Below are 17,557 nucleotides of genomic sequence, written 5' to 3'. Positions count from 1 at the left end.
CTAAAGGTTGGTTCTTTGAAAGGATAAACAGAATGAACACACTGCTAGCAAACCTTACCAAAGAAAGTAGGGAACACATTCCAATAGCTAGAGTGCGGGATGAAACAGGGGACATAAAACACACCCCAGTGAAATCAAAAGGATAATTACACAGTACTACAAAGGGTTTTCCTCCAATGAATTCAAAAATTTGGAAGATATGGACAAATTCTTGGAAAAACAATCCCTACATAGACTATACTTGATGGACATCAAGAATCTCAAAAGACCCATAGCAATCGAAGAAATGAACAAGGTTATCAAGGATCCCCTGGACCAGACACAGGAAAGGACATAAACAGAGAGGATCACAAATAGACAAATGGGATATACTTAAGATAAAACACCTGTGTACATCGGAAGAATTCACCCACAGACTAATAAGACTGGGAAAACATCTTTAGCAATGAAATATCAGACAAAGGCCTTATTACTAAAATCTGCAATACTCCACTAGCTTCCCAAAAGAAAAAACTAATTGCCCACTGAGGAGGTGGGCAAGGGACCTGAACAGATGTTTCACAGGGGCAGAAATCTGAGTGGCCAACAAACATATGAGAAAATATTCCCAATATTTAGACATAAGAAAAATACAAATTAAAACAACAATGAGGTAACGCCCAACACCCTCAAAGATAGCCCAATTCAAAAAATGAGAAAGCAACAAGTGTTGGAGGGGCTGTGGGGAGACAGGAACTCTCATCCACTGCTGGTGGACCTGTAAATATGTGTAGCCACTATGGAAATTGGTCTGGCGATATCTAAAACAGATGGAAATCGAGTTACCATACAACCCAGCAATTCCCCTATTGGACGTATACCCAGAAGAGGCAAGAAACAAAGCACTGCCAGACATCTGTGCTCCAATGTTATTGTGGCACCATTCACAATTGCAAGGAGTTGGAAACAACCCAAATTTCCATCAACTGATAATTGGATTAGAAACTGTGGTACGTACATAAAATGAAGTACTACGCATTGCTAAAAAGCAGTGGTGGATGTATGAAGCATATTGCTATATGGAAGAACTGGAGGAAATCATGCTAGGCAAAATAAGTCAAGCACAGAAGGACAAGTACAACATGAATCCACTGAGGTAAGCTTTAAAAATAAATGCAAAAGGGGCATAGGTAAAAAGCAAATGTATGCAAACATTCCTGGGGTGAGGACCGGGTAATATGGCAGGGACCAGACAAAATACAGTGATACACATGGTAGACACCTAAAAAGGAGGTGAGGAAAGGAAAAATAATAATAAAGAAATGGGGAGCGGGGGCACAGGGCACTAACCCACCCAAGGGAAGTGTATTATTTATATCTCCACGGGAAAGAGGGACCTGACTTAAACCCAGTGCTCCAAGATGTGAATGCAACATGCCAACGTGGAGCAAGGAATCAGTGGAGAGGTCTGAGGGGTCAGCCCCAATCCCAACTACTACGTGGACACCTGCCCCTCCCCCCAGAAAATTTTATTTTCAAGGGATAGCATTGAATCTGTAGCTCTAGGAGAGGGACATATCTGATTGGAGCACATGGGAGCTGATGAAGGGGGAGGAGGAGAGAATGGAGTACTTCCTGGCCCACCAGGCCATGAGGATGATGTTCCCAAACAGAGCAGCCAGTCCACAGAGCTGGCCCCATTATGAGACATGATGCCCACTATGAGACATGAAGCCCCTCACAGATCCATAGTCCTACACGGGACACCGAAGACACAGTGTGGGAATTGCACCCTATCTGATCCCGCCACACCAAGGCAAAGAACTAAGAGGCTGTAACAGAACAGCAAGGGAACAGAGCAGCATGGTCCCCAGGAAATGCTGAAGGTGGATTTTGTGGCCAGGACATGGTGCCCCAACACACTGAACTGGAAAACACTCCTAAAAGCCAACAAACAACCCTTGAACTAACTACAAGCTTTTCTTTCTTGTTGTGTTTTGTTTTGTGTCATGGGTTTATTGTTATTTTGTTGTATATTGTTGCTTTCTTTTGCTCTATCTTGTTTCTGTGCATGTAATTATCTCCCCAGGTCTGTCTATATAAGATAGGTTGGATGAACAATGTGGAGGAGAATACAATGGGACCAACAATTCCGGGGAGACATGGGAGATGGGGAGGTGGGGGGGGGGTAAGGTAGTGATGTTAACAAACACAGGGACAAGGGAACAACAAGTGATCCAAATCACTGGTGAGGAGGGTGGGGGGGGCCTGGTAAGGCATGATCAAGGGTAATATAACCAAGAGGAATTGCTGAAACCCAGGTGAGGACTGAGCATGATAGTGGAACAGAAGGAAAGCTAAAGGAAATAGAGGAAAGAGCTGGGAGGCAAAGGGCATTTATAGAAGTCTAGATAAAGGCATATATATATGCAAATATATTTATATATAAGGATGGGGAAATATGTCTATGTGCATATATTTATAGATTTAGTATGAAGGTAGCAGAAGGACATTGGGCCTTCACTCAAGTACTCCCTCAATGCAAGAATATTTTCTTCTACTAAATTGGCATTCTATGATGCTCACCTTCCCAACACAACCACTGAAGACAAAGTGGGCGAATAAGTAAATGTGGTGAAGAAAGCTGTTGGTGCCCGGCTATCAAAAGACATAGCATCTGGGGTCTTAAAGGCTTGAAGGTAAACAAGTGACCATCTAGCTCAGAAGTAAAAATCCCACATGGAAGAAGCACACCAGCCTGTGTGATCTTGAGGTGCCAAAGGGATCAGTTATCAAGCATCCAAGAACAAACATCATATCACTGTGTGCTCACCTCCATGATGCGATTGCTGAAGACAAATGGGTACATAAGCAAATGTGGAGAAGAAAGCTGATGGTGCCTGGCTATCCAAAGTTAGTGTCTGGGGTCTTAAAGGGTTGAAAGTAAACAAGTGGCCATCTAGCTCAGAAGCAACAAAGCCCACATGGAGGAAGCACACCAGCCTGTGTTATCATGAAGTGTCAAAGGGATCAGGTATCAGGCATCATTAGAACAAAAAATCTTATCAAGGTGAATGAGGATAGGAGTGTAGAGTGGAGACCCAAAGCCCATTTGTAGGCCACTGGACATTCCCTTACAGAAGGGTCTCAGGGAGGAGATGAGGCAATCAGGCTACAACGTAGCAATGATGAAAAATACAACTTTCTTCTAGTTCCTAAATGCTTCCTCCCCCCTGCTCTCCGCTACTATCATGATCCTGATTCTACCTTGAGAGTCTCCTACACCAGAGGATGTACACTGGTACAGATAGGAACTGGAAACACAGGGAATCCAAGGTGGATGATCCCTTCAGGATCCGTGGTGTGAGTGCTGATACTGGGAGCGCAGAGGGAGGGTGGGTTGGAAAGGGGGAACCGATTACAAGGGTCTCCATGTGAGCTTCTCCATGGAGGAGGGACAACAGAAATGTGGGTGAAGGGAGAAATCGGACAGGGCAAGATATGACAAAACAATAATTTATAAATTATCAAGGGTTCATAAGAGAGCGGGGAGCGGGGAGGGAGGGGAAAAATGAGGACCTTATGCCAGGGGCTTAAGTGGAGAGCAAATGATTTGAGAATGATGAGGGAAATGAATGTATAATTGTGCTTTACACAATTGATGTATGTATAGATTGTGATAAAAGTGTATGAGCCCCTAATTAAATGATTAAAAGCAAAAATAAATTTTAAAAATTTTAAAAAGAGAGATGTAAAGAGAGATCACCAGATCAACAATTATAGTAGGTAATTTTAATACACTGCTCTCAAGAAAGATGGATCAAGGGGTAAGAAACTCAATAAAGAAACTGCAGATCTGAACAATACAGCTTAACAACTCCACCTGCTAGACATATCTGAGCTCTCCATGAAACAGAAAAATAATAAATTCATTTCTTCTCCAGTGCACATGGCTCATACTTCAAAATAGACCACATGCTGGGAACAAGCCAAGCTTGCAAAAATTCAAACACATAGAGATCATTGAAACCACCTTCTCTGACCATGGTGCTATAAGGCTGGAATAGAAAGCACAACAACATCAAGAAACAAAGACAAACATTTGGCTACTAAATACCACTCTTCTTACAAAAAATTGGTAGTAACCAAAATTTGACAGGAAGTTCCTAGAAACCAGTGAGAATGACAATGCAATACACCAAAACCTATTGGACGCAGCAAAGGAAGTTATCAGAAATCACTTTATTGCAACAAATACACACACGAAATAAGGGGGGGAAATTATGGTCACTCCCTTTACACAGTACCTCAGGTTGTTAGAACAGAGTCAACAGCATAATTCTTCAGATAGCAAAAGAAAAGAAATTATAAAAATTAGAGCACAGATAAATGAATTGGGAAACAAGAACAATGGGAAAAGCCAGCAAAATACGTTTGGTTCTTTGAAGGGATTAACAAAAATCAAAAACCACCAGCAAACTTAACAAAGGAAAAGAAGGAACAGATGTCACAAATAGCAGACGTCAATATCTAGAATCAGGGATGAAACAGGGAAAGTCACAACAGACCCTAATTAAAAGAAAAGATCGATAATACAACACTACAAAAGAATGCATTCCAATAAATGAAATTATTTGGACAACATGGACAAATACCTGAACAATCATTCTCTCCCCAAATGAACACATATGGACATTAAAAACTTAAACAGACCCATACCAAATGAAGAAATACATAATGTCACCAAGAAAATCCCAACCAAGAAAATTCCCAGTCTAGATGGCTTCACAGAAAAATTCTACCAAACATTCAGGGTAAAGTGACACCAATTCTACACAACCTCTTCCAGAATATAGAAAGGAACAACAAACCACCAAACTCATTCTACGAAGCCAACATAACCTGACACCAAACCAGACAACGACTCGAAAAGGAGGGAGAATTACAGATCAATATATCGTAGTAACATAGATGCAAAAATCCTCAACGGAATCATGGACAATAGAATCCAACAACATATTTTAAAAATAATACATCATGATCTAGTGGGGCTCATACTAGAGATGTATGGATGGTTCAACACTCAAAAACAATTAATATAATCCCCCACATCAACAAGAAAAAGGACAGGAACTATATTATCATTTCAATTGATGCAGAAAAAGCTTTTGATAGCATCGAACACCTATTCCTAATAAAGAATCTAAAGAAGATAGGAGTAGAAGGGGAACAACCAGTATTACAATCAATGGAGAACATCTGAAAACATTTCCACTGAATAAGGGAACCAACACTTCTATTGAATATTGAGCTGGTAGTCCTAGCCAATACCATAAGACAATGGCAAGATATTCAGGGTGTACAATTGGGTAAAGCAGAAGTGAAACTTTAGCTATATGTAGAAAATCTAATTTTATTTATTGAGAATCTTAAGGGGCCCACAATAGGGTTGCTAGAAAGTATAGAGTTTTGTAGAGCAGTAGGATACAAGATTAACAAGCAGAAATCAATTAGATGCATATATTCCACTGATAGGAATACAGAAAGGGATATCAATGAATCAGTGCCATTCACAATAGCTACACAAAAACTGAAACACTTAGGAATAAACCTAACATAAATCAATAAATAAGTGACCTGTATGAAGAGATCTACTGAACACTACTAGAAGAAACCAAAAGGTATCTACATAAATAGAAGCATATTCTGTGTTCACGCATCAGAAGATTCAGTACTGTGAAAATGTCAATACTATCTAAAACAATATACAGATGCAACGCAACCCCAATCCAAATTCTAGCATCATTCTTCAAAGAAATGGAAAATTGGATGACAAACTTCACATGGAAGGGAAGAAACACAGGATAGGCAAAAAACTCCTAAAGAAGAAAAACAAAAGTGGTCTTGCAATAAATACCTGACCTCAGTCACAGATGTCAAAACAGCCTGGAACTGGTACAATGATAGATACTTGGACCAATGAATCGGGACAGAAAACTCAGAAATAAAAAAACATGTATGCAGACAACTGATGTTGGGCAGAGATCCCAAAAAGTACTAAATGGAAAGCAGATGCCTCATCAATAAATGGTGTTGGAAATATGGATATTCACTTGCAGAAGAAGGAAACAAGAGCCATATCTCACTCCATGCACAAAAATAAACTCAAGGTGGATCAAAGACCTAAATGAAAACTCAAAGCTATCAGGATCTTCAATGGGAAAACGGGAACAAAGCTAGGAACCCTGATGCAGGGAAAACATGGGGTGTCAGAAAGAGCAAAGGAAACGCACTCCATAGAAGATGAAATAGATGAGTGGGTCCTATTAAATATACGTCACTATGTCATTAAAAGGGTGAAAACAGAGCACCTGGACTGGGAAAATATATTTATCAACAGCATAGCACACAAAGGACTAATTACTAAAATCTACAGAATTTTACAAGAACACAAGAAAAATTTCCTATTAGCCCTCTGAAGCTGTGTCATATGCTTTCCATTTTTCAGTATATGAAACCCAGGATTCATAAACCTATAGGGACAGCAAGTAGAAAAAGGGATTTAGGGGGGAGGGGGATACAGTGTCAGGGGGGTGTAAAAGGAAGATGATATCAAGTAATCCATGTAGAAAAAGAATATTTGAAAGCTAATTCTGATAGCTACTGCAAAATTATACTTTATGTGATTGAAATATGGAATGATATATGTATTAAATCCCAACTAATAATTAAAGCAAAAACCTTAGGGATAATTTTACTTGCCTCTCCACACATTCAATCTACCAGAAATTATTTTTGTTTCAATCTACAGAAATATTTCAAATCTGACCACTTCTTACTAATTATAGTGCAATTGTCCTTCTTTAAGATGCCACCAATTTTTTGCTTAGATCCTTGTAATGTCATACAGTCTTTGGTTGAAAACCAAAGTCAATATACTATGAATAAATTTAAGAAGCAATAAACCTTCTTTTATACCAAAACCCAGGTTTAGATATTTCTAACAGTGATTGCAGGAAGATAATTTGAGATTGCTAGTTTCCTAGTTATCTACTAGAGATAAATTTTCCTTTGTAGATGGCACAATCATCTTAGGCTTTCAATATCTCTAATATTTCCCAATAGGAACCCTAATGGCGTAGGTAGTATGTATTCAGCTATTAACTGAAAGGTCAGTAGTTTGAACCTACTAGCTGCTGAATAGTAGACAGATATGATAATCTGCTTTTATAAAAGAGTGCAGTCTTGGACACTCTCTCAAGCATTTCTGTTCTGTCCAATAAGGTTGGAACTGTCTTGAGAGCCCCTGACAACAAGTACATATAACAATGAAAATAAATGAGTACTAAATACATTCAGTAACTTGAATGAATCTTGTAAACATTATGTTGAAGAACTCAGCTATACTAATGATTATTCTATGATTTAATTTGCAAAAATATCACAAAATGCAATATTAATCTATGGCATCAGATCAGGTTAGTAGTCACTTTGGGTGATGAAGAAGAAAGAAATCACGCTTGGGAAGTGAATAAAGAGGGTTATGTGGTGCTGGTAATATTCTGTGTTTTCATTACGGTGGTCATAGTGCAATGGGTGTTTGCATCTGTATGCATTATGTTTCTGTTTGTGTTTTATTTTAACAAAAACATTATAAAAGCACTTATAATTTGTACTGCCCTCCTCATAAATTTGGTGCCAAACAACTGGGGGGGGGGGAGTCTACACTTGATGTCTCTCTCACTTTTAAAGCCTACTCATCTTCAGCCCATTATAATCTGGTGTCTGCCCTACTACTCTGAAAGAGCTTTCAGCAAAGATGCCATTGACATCCTAATTGCCAATTTTCTATTTCCAGTCTTCCTTACAGTTGACCTTTCCACAGTTTATGACCCTGCTGAACATCCCTCATTTGTAATATTCTCTTCCCTTGGCCTCTTCCTTGTTCTTCCTTTTCGTTTAGACCATTAAAATGAAGTATCTCTCCTCTCTTGCTTAACCCTTGAATATTTGCATTTTCTACCTATATTTGCTCACTTTGCTCTAAAATCAGAATTACAGACTGGATATAGGCATACTTTTTTGGAGTTAAAAGTTTAAAAACAATAACACATTTTAGGTCTTAACACTTAAAAACCAAATTTCACACAAAAATCCAAGTTTCTCACATCAGAAAATTGAAAAGTTTGGTAGCTTTGGATACACCTTTTTCAGGGGACAATAATATTCCAAGCAGATCAGTAGCTGCACTTGAGCCCAACACAGAATCTTCCTTAACCTTTTTGTTTTACAGATTAATTGGATCCTGTCAAGCAATTAACATTCTCACCGCTGTTCTGAATGTTTTCATGAAGCAGTATTTCTCTAATATTAGTTTATGATAATAACCTGAGGTCCTTGTCAAAAACATCAGACTCCAATGTAGGGATTTTAATATATAGGTATTGGCAAAAATCCCAGAAAACTACATTAAAAAATAGGAAATAAAAACAAATATCCTATGTCATTAATCCAGATTTTAATGAGAGACACTACATTAGGATATCTCTTTCTTTCCTGTACTTTGAACTATTTCAGTTGTAGCTCGTGGTCTCAAGAACCTCACAATCTAGTTGATGAAACTTATGTACAAATAAGTTTTTATAAAACATGTGTGAACATTACTCCCAGGGAAGATGGTCCTTGATGTTCAGATCTCTATGGAAGTTTAAAATCTGAATCAAGGGTAGGATATCAATTCCTTTGATACTGAGTCTTGTTAAATAATGTTAAATGGTGCTAGGCAGAAAGAGAAGCCAAGGAAAAGTGATGAGAAATGGATGAAGCAGAGGTCAGCGTAAAGTTCTGGGGAACATGAAAAGCAGAGGTTGTAGCTGCTTTTTTGATTTAATCAAAAGCTAGCTGCTTTTGATTGACCATTTCCAGCATTAGCAAAGAGGGAGCAAGTACAAGTGCCCTCTTGGCAAGTATAATAATAATAAGACAAATGTTATAAAATGTTATATGTCTATGTAGCTATATTGACTAACAGCTTTAACGATACACAATATTATTTGCCTGTAGATAGAAAGCCTGGTAAATTTTTTTTCTGACATTAGAAATTTGCTGGATGAATGAAGTGGTGAAAAAAAGACAGCAAAAGAACTGAGAGTAATAATGAGTGGTTCTAGAGATGGGCCATCGGTTCATTGCTCATTAGTGAGGGGGAAAGAGCCTGATAGTCTGGGAAGCAAGGGTCGAGGGGTAAGTGGCCTTGGTGACACTGAGTAATAGATGGATAGGCGTACAACATTCCACACTGGAGATGTCAAGTTAATAATCGACAAATGCGGAATTCAAACACATGCATCTACATTTTACATGTTATGTTTTGGATGTTACATGAACTTAAAAATTACTGGGTAAGAAATATACAATACACCGAGTGTTCATGTTTTTACTGCAATTAGCATTCCAACATCAGATCTACATAATTTCTATTAATGATCACTGAAAATGTAATCATCGAAGTTACTAAATAATTGAGTGAATTTATTTAGTTATTTGTAAGGGGGGGGGACAAGGAAACTAAGATTTTTATTATTTAGTGCTCCATAGCTTATGTTTATGGGAAATAAATAATTACTTAATAGGATTTATAGGAATAATCATTCTATACATCCCCACCACCATCACCACCTAGTTAGGATAATATTGTTCTTCTTGTTGTTAGGTACCATGGGATCAGCTCCACCTCATAACAAAGCTTACACAACAGAACATCATCCAGCATTGTGCCATCCTCACAATTGTTTTTATGTTTGAGCTAATTATTTTTGCCACAGTGCCAACCCATCTGGTCAGGAGTCTTACTCATTTTCACAACCTCTCTCCATCATCAAGGTTGATGTCCTTTTCCAGGGACGAGTCTCTCCTAATAATCTGTTAAAAGTATATGGTACAAAGTCTCACGATTCTGGTTTCTAAGGATATTCTGGCTGTACTTCCAAGAGAGTTCTGTTTGTTCTTTTGGCAGTTCATAGTACTTTCTCTAATCCACTCACATCATTGCGGTCAACTTTATTTTGAGAAGGCAGCTCTGATATATTGTGCATAAGCACATGGGTAGCATATTTTAATGCTTTGCATAAGGCTTTCATGGGCTAATACTTCTGAAGTGGGGAGCTGATTCCTTTTTTGTAAACTGTTCTTAGACTGGAAGGTCCACTGATGCCTCGTCTCCTTGGTTGACCTTGCTGGTGTTTAAAATACCAGTGACATGTTCTCCAGCACCACAGCTGCATGTAAGCCACCACAGAATGACAAACTCACAGACAAACAGTAGTCATGCATCTGACTAGGTGTGATGATGTTAGATACTACCTTAGGGAACTTGAGACCCAATTTCAGAATGTTCTAGAGTTTACATTTCTATTGATAAGGAGTACATTTTATTCTAAAGAAGAGAGAGATAAGATACTTAGTACAATGCTGGGCTTTTAGTACAGAGAAAACACATTTTATTTAAGATTGTGATAAATGCTTTGGCCGCTAGTTGTTTTTAACATGTGCAGCATAAGCTGATAAATGTGTGATGTCTGGCTGAATGTGTTAGAAGGACACAAATGGCCTCTGTATGTAACTTCTTCCTTTACATGAATTGGTGGTTTTGTTCTCATTATCAAATAAATTGTTTTTAAGGATGTACTTATTCTTAGCCAACCGTGGTAGTTACATAATTTCATGTCAACTTGAAGATATTTAAAAGCGTAGGGGTAGTATTCAACCTGTCATTCAGGTCACAGCCTGATGGTGTCTCCTTGTGGGTGTGGCCTACTCATAAGGAGAGCCCTGAGAAACGTCCTTCCTCTCTCGGCCAGCACTTTGCTTTGGTGAGGCACTCTGAGAGATGCCACACCATTGGATCCATTGACCTGTGATTTTCCTGTGTTCTGCATAATTGCATGTGGCTGTGTGCATTTGAAGAGGAACTTGTGGACTTGACTTGGCCTTGACTGGGATGCTTTCTCAGTATATAATTACTTTTTGATATAAGGCTCTTGATTAAACATATATGAATGTCATTGGATTTGTTCTCTAGTTAACGCAGCATAACATACCAACATATAATTAACATTGTTAGTTCAGGAGCCACAGTATATTCTAACTTCATGCCTATATTTGTTCTGGAAGAGAGACATGAAGAATAATTAAATATGACTGAAATATGTAACTCAGTTATTAAGGTACACATACATGGATTCAGAAGGGGCTGACTGGATAATCACTTTTCTTTAAGTTTATAATAATTTTCCTGTTTAAGAGTGGTAGCTACAGCTTTCTGATTTTATACTAATTTTGTCAGTTACGTCTCAACAAATGAGGTATCTCCTTTTCTGATTCATTTTTGAACTTGTTGTCAGAGTAATCTTTATCAAATACCCCCCCTTTTAAAATCTTTAAATTCCTCTCCAGTACACTTAGGATAAAATTCTTATTTCATACTCAAGTTCCTGCATTTCTCTCTAAATTTAAACTTCTCTTGGGGCCAACACCAATAGACCCCCACAGATACACAAACCTGAGAAGGAAATCTCAACCATTCCTCTGGCAAAATGTATATTGGTCTGAAAAATTCACAATAATCCTACGGCAAAGACATAAAGCCACCAAGTTTTGATAGATGGCATTAGAGTTATTCATTTAGAAAACTTTTAGAAGGACAAAGTGTTTTGCAGAAAATAAACAAAGGGAAAATTACCTTGAATCAACTCAAGCAAAATTAAACTGAAGGCTTATGTTTTCCCTCAATGGTGCAGAAACTTTAGATTCTCTTATCATATACTGTGTGTAAGTATCTGCAGGAGCTGCTTGCTAATGTCCATATTGTTTAGAGGGTATTGTAACAAATGTAAAACACACACACAACAACAACAACAACCCCACTCATCTATCAGTTGGTCAAACTGTGGTGGCCTGTGTGTGGCTGTGAGGCTGGAAGCTGTGGTACTGGTATTTCACATGCCAGTTTATGTTCACTTATGGTGAACATGTTTCAGCAGAGCCTCTAGACTAAGAACAGGCTACAAGGAAGAAATAGGCTGTCTGATCCTAAGACATTATCCACTGGAAATCTATGAATAGCAGTGAAATAGATAGCAGAGTAAGGCATTATAATGATGGGTTCAAAGGCCTGCAGTGACGATGTACAAACATTCAAATTTGCAGAGCAAAGTAAAATGGAAAACACTGAGAGAAAGGTGAATTTGGGAACAATCATTGTATTCATGTAGCATCTGTACATAGACTAAGAGATAGTCATTCTAACAGAACAAGGGGATATTGCATGGCTTAAAATCAGGAAAGGTGTAGGTCAGGGTTGTATCATCATAGCATATTTTTTCATCCTCTGTGCTGTGCAAAAAGTCAAGAAACTAGACTGGATGAAGAAGGTATCATGAATGGATTGAGGCACATTAACAACTCGCCAGATGCAGATGACAAAACCCTGCTCGTTGAAAGAAGAGAGGACTTGAAGACTTTAGATGATGAAAATCAGACTTTGGATTTCATTTTCATGAAAATTATTTAAGTTCATATTTTCACTAATGATTTTGCTTTGAGATGTACACACACACTGTATATATACATATATTATATATTTTATCTTTTAGTTTGATCAAACATGCCTCAATCTTTAAAGTTTATATATATATATATATATATATATATATAAACTACATATATATATCTATATATATATCTCCTACTTACTGAGAAGCCCTGAAGACATAGTGAATTATGCACTGGATTGCTAACCACAAGGTTAAGGTTTAGAAACCACCAGTCACTTCTCAGAAGAAAGATTAATCTCTTAAATATTTACAGTCTTGGAAAACCAAAGGGCAAGTCTACCCTGTCCAGTAGGGTTGCTATAAGTCAGAATTAACTCTCTGCAGGAGGTTTTTAAAAAATACATATCTCTAGTCTGGTCCATGGGTCCATGTGGCACGAAAGTCGGAGCAGATAATAAAGTGATCAAACTGTAAGGGACCTCTTTTTTTGAATCAAGAAGGAGAACTCTGGATGTTAGAGAAAGAAGTGGAAAGGAAGTCAGCTCAGGTCCTAGGCAGATCAACACCTTCCGGACGTGGGAGACATCTTTTCTGGGAACCCAACCCCTAACCTCTCCCCAGGAGATCAGGTTCTAGTGAAGACTCATCCTGCAACTGGCCCTGGACTCCAGCCATGGCGGGAAGGACCCTGTACCATAATACTCACCACCCCATTGGCAGTCAAACTGAAGAAGCCTGGGAAGAAGATGTGCTGAGAGAGGGACAACAAGACTTGGAAGGTCATACAGAGAAGTTTGATAAATGTAAGAAATCTGAGAGAAACTTCTGTTCCTTACTCATCAAAAAATTCTTACTGGAGAGAATTTTTGTGAATGTGGGTGAGCTTCCATTCAGATGTCAAACCTTAGGGAAAAATTACACTGGGGAGAGCTCTTTTGCTTGTAAAGTATGTGGGAGAGTCTTCAACCAAAAATCAAATCTCACTGAACATGAACATCTGCATACTAGAGAGAAACCTTTTTGAATGCAATGAATGTGGAAAAACTTTGAGTCAAAAGCAGTATGTCATTAAACATCAGAACACTCATACTGGGGAAAAGCTTTTTTAATGTAATGAAGGTGGAAAATCCTTCAGCCAGAAGGAAAATCTCCTTACCCACCAGGAAATTCACATTGGAGAGAGACCTTTTCAGGGTAAGGATTTTGGGAAAGCTTCCATTCAGAAGTCAAACCTGATCAGACACCAGAGAACTCACACAGTAGGGAAGCCTTTTGTATGTAAGGAGTATGGGAAAACCTTCCGTGGCAAATCAAACCTTATGGAGAATGAGAAAATTCATATTGGAGAAAAACCTTTTAAATGTAGTGAATTTGGAACAGCTTTTGGCCAAAAGAAGTACCTCATAAAACATCAAAATATTCAGACTGGAAAGAAACCCTATGAGTGTAATGAATGTGGAAAAGCTTTCTCTCAAAGAAGATCACTTATTGTGCATGTAAGAATTCATTCAAGGTGATAAACCTTATGAATGCAATCAATACATGTGAAAAAGCTTTCTCTCAAAGTTCATCTCTTACTGTGCATGTGAGAAGCCATACAGGGGAGAAACCATATGATTGTAATGAATGTGGAAAAGCCTTCTCTTAATTTCCAAACTTGCTCCTACATTTGAGAATACACACAGGTACGAAGCCTTATCAATATAGTGAATGTGGGAAAGCTGTCAGCCAAAAGTCACGCCACATTAGGCACCAGAAAATTCATATTCACTAAAACCATTGAACATGGGCAAGTTTTTATCAGGAATTTACACTTAATAGCACACCAGAAATAATTATTATGATGGAAAGCACCACATAATGAGAGAAACTCTAACAATAGCTTAAATTTATTTTACTGGACTCCTGGGAATTCACAATGAAGAAAACATTTGTGTATAGAATGCCTAACAGAAACCTACAGAAAACAGCAAAGATGATGCTGAAACTTTAAAAGCATGTCCATTAAAACTGGGAAAAAACAGATGCTTATCATTGCTGTCAACATGAATTGAGGATCCTCACTAATAAGTTGAAGTATTATGATCATCTACACAATATAAAACTCTTATCTTCATACAGAAGAACAGAAAGAACCCCAAACTGATTCATTTATCAGAATTTGGACATGATAGAAATGACATCAGGAAGAAAGATAATGATACTTTAAAATGTTGTTTAGAGATGTCTCTCTTGTGGGGTGGGAAGGGTAGGAATAGACCATACGTCATAAAAGTTAAACTCAATAGCATTAAAAATGAGAAAAGAGTATGAAAATTTTGTGTATAAGAAATCCCAAAGTATTTAGCATTTCTACTCTTGAGTGTGTGCTTAAGGATAAGTTACTGGATATGTACTATGGCATAGTTCTTCATAGCCTAAAGTTTGAAGCCACTTAAATTCAGATCGGGAATGAAATAGAAAAATCTTAATGGGATGTGCATCTGTAAAATGCAACAAGGTTTCTATGTAGTAAAAAGATCTTAAAAATTCCGTAGAGGGAGAAAAATTTCAGAATTATGTATTTAGTGTTAATGAACTTTTGTAATGTTTAAAACTTTCGCTCAAAATTAAGTACTATATATTGATAATGAATGAATATATGTATGTATATATTTAAAAACTGGATTGGAAGGATATTGGTGAGACATAATGGTTGCCTGTGAAGAGCGGTTAAAGGAAAGAAAGGAATGTGGAAAGTGGGATGGGGATTAACTAATGAAGACTTCAGGTTTATGTATGTAAACATCCATTTCTCTTACAAATGAAACATTCTGTAAGTAAATATTATATGCAGATAGTGATAATTCTGGATTGTGGTATATAGAGATCTTGTGTTATTTTTGTACTTTTTTGTATTTCTTAAGTTTCTCAAAATAAGAGTGGGGGTGGGGTCAGAAAGCTGTATATGTAGAAGTAATGTTATAATGGATTCATACTCAAATATTAAATTTTATTAAATATTTCTAAAATAAAAAAATACATATCTCATTTTCTGAAATCAGTTTTAAACTTGCCTCTGGTTTTTCCAATGTAACATTGAATCTTGATTTGGGTGTTTTTTTGCTTTTTTTGTGTGTTTATTATATCATCCATAAGGTAAGTTTTATCTTTTAGTTTTATCAAACTTGCCTCATTCTTTAAAGTTATTTTGGACCTGGAGGGTGGACATTTTAAAACTATTTTGATGTCTGGGTAGAAAAACAAATTACCCAAACCCTGTATTTTTGCCAGATAGATATATAGTTACTTTTTATAACAGCAATTCTGCCTTTGATTTACAGTACCTCTTTTTCATAACACATTTAAGTGTTTCTACAGTTCCATGTTGGGAAAACGGCTAAATGCATATAATTTTGCAGTTACTTCTCAAATATCTTTTTGTTATCATACTGATGCATCTTCACATTAAGTCAATCATTCCAATTTTTATTCTCTACTCAAAAGTATCATTACTGTGGTAGTTATATAATCATTTGTCAATTTCAGGATTAAGAGCGGAGGGGGTAGTGTAGGCTGTTAATCAAAACATGGCCAATGCGATGTCTGTGTGTGGGCATGACCTTCCCCGGAGGATTCTGGAAGTTGATGAAACTTCCTTCTTGGAGGCAGGAGACACTGTCTCTCTCTGCTGACACCCTGGGAGACATAGCACTTCACAAGACACATAGACCCACACTGATACAGTCCTGGGTGTTGAAGGAACCATGCAGAAACCCCTGACAGCGCTGAGATGTTTCCAGTGCTACTGAATCCAAAGACTTCCTACCAACTGGCCTGTGATCTTCTATATTTGACATCATTGCATGTGTTTTGAGAGTGTGAAGAGGACTTTATAGATTGGTATCAGACATATGGGCTAATATCAGACTTATGGACTTGATCTGGACTGGGCTGTGATGTTTTATCAATGTTCAATTGCTCTTGTATATAAATCTCTTTCTTATACTCAGATGTGTGTCCGTGGATTTGTTTCTCTAGTCTACCCAGACTAACACGATTACTTTGCATTTCTCTATTGTGAACTATATGAGTGGGTAAGCCTCCGAAGTTGAAAACAGCTCCACTGGGTGGAACTTTTGCAGTACACATTTTTCCTGCTAGCTGAGCATTGAGCCACTTGCTCTGAGTACATGCTCCCAGAGGCGTCACCTGGGAAGGTTCTCTCTGATCACAGTGAATTTTTTTCATAAAAGCAGTTTCACTCAAACCTTGTTTTTTGTGATGGCCTATTATAAGAGAACAGTGTGAAGCTATGAAATTTTGTTTATGGCTCAAGAAAAGTGCCACAGAAACTGTTGTGATGCTGAACACAACTTACAAGAATAGCACTTAATACGGGTGGTTTCTTGTTTCAAAAAAGGTGATGTTCATTCATGACAGACCTTGTTCTGGATGTCCATCAACATCCTGAATGGCCAAAATGTGAACAAAATTTGTGCACTTGTACTCAAAGAACAATGATGGACTATTGAAATATGAGACAATTATCTGGACTATACTGGAGCTTGGGTCAGCAAAGTGTGTGCCTCAATTTTGATTGACCAGGAAAAAGAGCATCAAGTGAAAACTTGTTGTGCTTTAAAAGAACAGCTCTGAAGTAAGCCAGACTTTTTACCAAGGTCATTACTGGTAAGGAGACATGGCACCATTCTTATGACCCCAATAGAAAATACTGATCAAGCCAGTGGAGGACATCGTCTTAACCTTGCCCCCCAAAACTCAACAAGTGAAATCAAAGATCAAGACAATGCTCATTTGTTTTGGTTTTTTTTTTTTTGTTTTTTTAAGTGGCGAGATTGAGCATTTGGAGTTCCTTCAACCAGGTCTGACTGTTAATCAAGCTTTCTATTTAGAAGTTCTGAAAAGATTGTATAACAGTGTGAGACAAAATGGCCTGATTGGTTGCAGAGGGAGTACTGCTTTTGCCACCAGGTGAGTGTACCTGTTCATGCTGCCATCTCAGTGCATCAGTTTTGGGCAAA

At 37.7% G+C, this 17,557-nt stretch overlaps 1 pseudogene; it reads left to right on the top strand.

Moving 5' to 3' along the window:
* The first annotated feature begins 12,137 nt into the window (after positions 1–12,137).
* LOC142449118 (uncharacterized) lies at positions 12,138–14,307 on the top strand (annotated as a pseudogene).
* The last annotated feature ends 3,250 nt before the right edge of the window (positions 14,308–17,557 follow it).

This window comes from Tenrec ecaudatus, chromosome 5, assembly GCF_050624435.1.
Source record: "Tenrec ecaudatus isolate mTenEca1 chromosome 5, mTenEca1.hap1, whole genome shotgun sequence".
Classification (NCBI taxonomy): Eukaryota; Metazoa; Chordata; class Mammalia; order Afrosoricida; family Tenrecidae; genus Tenrec; species Tenrec ecaudatus.
Note: the sequence above shows the minus strand (reverse complement) of the source record. Positions and strands in the feature narration are given on the sequence as shown.